We start from the raw sequence: 6,000 nt of genomic DNA, 5'->3' as shown, positions 1-6,000 counted from the left end.
TCTAGCTCACCTAAGCCAATGGAACTAAAGAATTTTCAAACCAGGAAATGTATGAAGGACAAAGATAAACACAAGGGCTTTCTAATGGCAGAAAAATCTTTGACTATGGTAAATAATAATTCAAATGAAAGTACTTGGATTTTGGATTCGGGGAGCACATGCCATTTAACCAATTGTAAGGATTTCTTTCAGGAAATGTGTCCAGAGGAAGGTATTCTTAAAACTGCAAACGCAGGGACTGCTAAGATCCAAGCAAAAGGTATTGGATTCTTAAAATGCAAAGTGTCTAATGAAGTTAAAGAAATTCCTGTAAGTGATGTCTTGTATATTCCCCAAGCAGTTTGCAATATGCTTAGTGTATCTACATTAGATAAGAAGGGATTTGTGATTCATTTTGAAAACAGTAAGTGCACAATCTCTAAAAATGATGAAGTGTATGCTGAAGCTTTTATGCATAATGATATTTATAAACTGAGCATTTCAGGTGAAGCCTCACATATGGCGCAAGTAAGGAAGAATGATGGTAAATGTAGTCTGGAAATCTGGCATCGCCGCCTGGGACATCGTGATTCTAAGGTGATCCAGGATCTTTACAGTAAGCAACTGGCCACCGGCATTCAGATAAGTGCAGATGCTGGTAAAATGGAGAAATGCATAGACTGTGTTACTCAAAAAGGTGTGAGACCCTCATTTCCTGCATACACAGGAAATAGGAGTAATAAAGTGCTGGACTTAATACACAGTGACTTATGTGGACCGTTTAATATCCCATCATTGGGAAATAACAGATTTGTGCTAATATTCTTGGATGATTTCTCTAGATATTGTGTGGCCTATTTGCTGAAAGAGAAAAGTCAAGTCACAGACATGCTGAAGAAATACGTAGCCATGGTGAGCAATAAATTTGAAAGAAAACCAAAGGTTCTTCAGACCGACAATGGTGGTGAGTTCACTTCACAAAGCATGCGCACATTTCTAGAACAAGAAGGCATTCAGCATATCACAACAGTAGCTTATACACCAGAGCAAAATTCTGTTGCAGAGAGAAAATTTAGGTCACTTGTGGAAATGACCAGATGTATGCTGTCAGATAGCAATCTCCCTAAAAGACTATGGGGGGAAACCATTCTCACAGCAGTGTACCTACAAAACAGAATGCCAACTAAAGGCGCTGAGCGCACACCACATGAGACATGGCATGGTAGGAAGCCAAACCTGTCACACATAAGAACATTTGGAAGTACAGCATATGCTCATGTACCAAAGCAAAGAAGGCATAAGCTGGATTCCACAACAGAAAGGGGCATTTTAGTTGGCTATGCTCCAGGACACAAAGGATATAGAATTTTGAATCTGAAAACTGGCATTGTTGGCATAAGACATGTTACATATTTTGATGAAAACAAAAGGGTTGATAAAGGCTGGATTATCCCAGATGAGCCTTATCATCCAGAATATGAAACTAGAACCATAATAGACATGCCAGTGTATATAAATGCCATACCAAGGCAGATGTCTGAAAGCAACTCACCTGTATCTAATGAGGAACAGGCAGAGGAAGCAGACACAGAAAGGATCATTGAAGAAGACAGTACAGTTGGAGAAGGGGAATCAATTGGAGAAGAACTCTCAGATATAGAGGATGCAGAAAGGTCAGACCAACCTGTTGTCAGACGCTCATCCAGGGAAAACAAAGGTGTTCCACCCCCAAGACTGTCTTACCTAACAAAGTCAGCAGAAGCTCAAGAGCCCTTAACATGGGATGAGATTGAGAAAATGCCAGCAGAAGAAGCTGCTGAATGGCATAAAGCTGCACAAGAAGAAATTGATGCATTGGATAAAAATAATACTTGGATTCTTACAAAATTACCTCCTGGCAAGAAAGCTATAGGATGCAAATGGGTATTCAAGTTAAAAAGGAATGCACAAGGAAAAGTGGAAAGGTATAAAGCCAGATTAGTGGCAAAGGGATATCTTCAAAAATATGGAGAAGATTTTGATGAAGTGTTTGCACCTGTAGTGAAACACACGACAATTAGAACACTTCTGAGCATTGCAGTCTCAAAAGGCATGCAAGTCAAACACATTGATGTGAAAACAGCGTTTCTTCACGGAGATATAACTGAAGACTTGTACATGGAACAACCAACAGGTTTCATAAATACAAAACAAAGAAAGCTAGTGTGTAAATTAAACAAAGGTCTTTATGGATTAAAGCAAAGTGCAAAATGTTGGAATGAAAAATTGCATGAAATATTGACAAATTTAGGATTTAAGCAAGGTGAAGCAGATAAATGCTTGTACACTAGGTGCACAAATGGACAATATGCATACATTTTAGCTTTTGTTGATGATCTGCTCATTGCAAGCAAAAGTGAGCAAGAGTACAAGGACATTGTAAAGTGTTTAAACCACAATGTTGAGATAAAAGAACTTGGAAATGTGTCATACTATCTTGGTATAGAAATTGAGAAACAAAATGATGGTTCTTATCTTCTAAGCCAGAAGCAGAAAATAAATGAGCTTATTGAAAGTTTAGGTATGCAAGATGCCCAAGTTGTAAGCACTCCCATGATCACTGATTTTCTGAAGGATGAAACAGTAAGAGAACCTTTACCAGATAACATCCAATATAGATCAGCCATAGGTAAGCTTTTATATCTAGCTACCACATACAGGGCTGATATAGCAAATGCAGTAGGAATTTTGAGCAGAAGGGTCAGCTCACCTACCAAATCAGATTGGACTGCAGTTAAAAGGATGGTAAGGTATTTAAAGGGTACCATTGATTGTAAATTAAAGATTTCAGCCAATAGTAATCCAAAACTAATATGTTACTGTGATTCAGATTGGGCAGGGGATCATTCTGATTATAAATCCACAAGTGGATATGTGTTTATGTATGGAAATGTACAAATTTCATGGGCCAGTCATAAACAAAGTATTGTGAGTCTGTCTTCTACAGAAGCTGAATATGTGGCTGTATCGGAAGCGTGCAGAGAACTGATGTGGATTGAAAAACTTATGCTGGATTTTGGTATAGCTGAACAGAGACCAATCCAGATAATGGAAGATAATCAGAGCTGCATCCGACTGTCACAGAATGACAAGGTTCAGTCACGCACCAAGCACATCGCAACGAAATACCACAACGTGCGAGAGTTGGTGAAAGAAGGGGTCATCAGTCTACACTATTGTCACACCAGTGAGATGACAGCTGACATCATGACCAAACCGTTACCCAGAGAACATTTTGTGAATCTGCGTATAAAGCTTGGACTTTGTATGAATAAATAATTGCATGACAGTTATGCATGAGAAGGGGTTTGTTGGAATTTATTGTATTTTACATGCATTGCCTGTCACCTATTATTTCTCTGTGATTACTCTGTGACCTCTGATGTGAATTACTTAGAGAGGTCACACAGCTATGCAACTTCCTGTGGGGGTTAGACACAGCAGACACAGCAGATGCAGCACATGGAGCACATGGAGCTCATGATCTCTCCTAACCTGAGAGGATCTATGGTGGTGTGAGCATCCATTACCATCTAAGCACATGGAAGGAGCTGATAATACAAATGTATAGTAATATGTATATATAAGCCTGTCTGATTATAATCTAACTGCAAACTGTGAGTAAACAGATGTTTTGTTACTTCAACTTTAAAGTGACTCAGCAGTGAATTATTCAGGGGTGAATGAGAGAGAGATGAAGAAAGAAATTAACATTTCTAAAGCTGAAGCTGTGTGTACTAAAATCTGCTAATTATTTACTACAAATAATCCAACATTAGCCACGTTACAGAACTTAGTTCTTACCTTGAATGTTGCTGAAAGAGGGCATTGTACAGCATTCTGCCAGCTCTGACCTACTGCTAATCTCAGTACCAGGGAGACTCTTTGCCAGTGGGGCACAGCCTCTGATCTGCAGTTAACTGTGAGTAAATGTGCTTATTCCAATAAAGGACATTTTCGGAGAGATTAGTCTTCAGGTGTCAACTGGTGTGCCAAGATTATACAACAGCAACAAGTCCTAGAGGCCTGCGTGTATGCAGGTCCCTGGAGTACTTTTAGTGGGTACCGCAGTGCACTTCAGGCAGGCGGACCCAGGCCCATCCCCCCTACCTGTAACACTTGTGCTGGTAAATGGGAGGCCTCTAAAACCCACTGTACCAACATGTAGGTGCCCCCTTCACCCCTAAGAGCTATGGTAGTGTTGTACATTTGTGGGTAGTGGGTTTTGGGGGAGGGCGGTTGTGGGCTCAGCACCCGCGGTAAGGGAGCTATGCATGTGGGAGCTTTTTCTGAAGTCCACCGCACTGACCTCTATGGTGCCAAGTTGGTAGAAATGATTCAAAGCTGGGTGACTAGAATGTGCGATATCTCATTGAGAAGGAGATATTTTCAAGGTAAAAAACCAGGTTCGTTACAGGGAGTTTCAGCAGGACAGAGCTGTCTGGAATGAGATGGTACGTGCTCCATGTCTCTGGCTAGGTGGTCGGAAAGCCTCATGGCTGAAGGGACAAAGAGGTGTTGAGGCTTCACGTGGGTTCAGGGAGGAGCAGATAGAGACCAATGGGGACAAAGCATGCCATAGGGTAGCAAGGGGTGGTCCTAGAGGACAGCTCTCGATTGGAGGGAAAGGTCATACCTGGCTGACCTCCCAGGACAGAGATAGTGAGAATGACCAGGAAATGATAGCAGGAAACAAAAGAGCCAAGCTTGGCAGAGAGAGAGAAGAGGTCTGGGCAGCCTCACAACCAGTGGTAACAGTTCTTACACAGCCAAGCAAGTGTGGTTGCACTGCCTGCGAACTACATTACCCACAGTGCATTGCTCATGTATCTTTGCAGTGAGAAACTGCAGCAGTGATAGTCCTTAGAACTGAAAATAACAGTAAAAGTATTACACACATTTTAGGATCACGTTGTAAACTAGTTTGAGGCTGTCGGAGGACAGAACAATCACTTTTGTTCAGTAGTATATGTTGATTATAATGTGTACAATAAGTGTATCTTTCTCTGTCATATCAACTTGTAAAATGAAGACACATTTGTTGGTGCGTATAGATGTATTGTATTATATACCCATGTTATAAGTTTATAATTGTTTATTGACTGTGTCAAGTTGTAAAATGTAGACATTGTCGGTTTGCACATCAATGTATCATATACCTTTGGTTCTAATGTTTACAGTTGTTTTTCATTTGTGTCTACTTGTAAAATATAGATTTATTGGTTTGCACATAAATGTTTTCTATACCCATGGTTTACACTAATAGATGTCTAATGTTTATTATCGTTTATCTGTTGTGTGCACTTGTAAAATAAAGATTTCTGGGTTTGCACATAAATATATCGTATACTCTCGCAGGGCATAGTAAGTGGTTTTTTTTATTTTTCATTTTTCCTCTTCTCATCGCATGTCTCTGCTCGCTGCGCTGTGACCGCCTCCAATGCTCTTTGTTTCCCCCTTGCAGGCACCGACAAGTCACAGAGGACCCCCAGCAGAGATGGTAAGCTGTGGCCTCCATTTTCTCCAAAAACTCAATCCCAGCCTGTGGCTTCGGGGTCTGCAGCACAGCCATAGAAAGTCAAGATTTCTTCCTTTGCTGAAGATAATGCTGCAGAGCTCGATGAAGGAAGCGCTTCTGTTTGCGATATAAGTGCAAAGGCAACATTTGGAAAATATAAAGCCATCGAGGAGCTATGGGTTACCATATGGCTCCAGAAAAAGGAGGACGGATTGAGCCAGCCGGGTTTTAATTCCATTACTTTCAACGGAAGTAATTGAGCCAGCCGGGTTTTACTTCCATTGCTTCCAATGGAAAGCAATGGAAGTAAAACCCGGCTGACTCAATCCGTCCTCCTTTTTCTGGAGCCATATGGTAACCCTATAGTCATATTTAAAAAATGGATTCAGCCCCAGAAAGACAATGGGTACGATATCCACATTTGTAATCTTATACATGTATCTGCTAATAAGGGTCTTATATTG

The sequence above is a fragment of the Microcaecilia unicolor genome, chromosome 1 (genome assembly GCF_901765095.1).
Source record: "Microcaecilia unicolor chromosome 1, aMicUni1.1, whole genome shotgun sequence".
Lineage (NCBI taxonomy): Eukaryota > Metazoa > Chordata > Amphibia > Gymnophiona > Siphonopidae > Microcaecilia > Microcaecilia unicolor.
Note: the sequence above shows the minus strand (reverse complement) of the source record.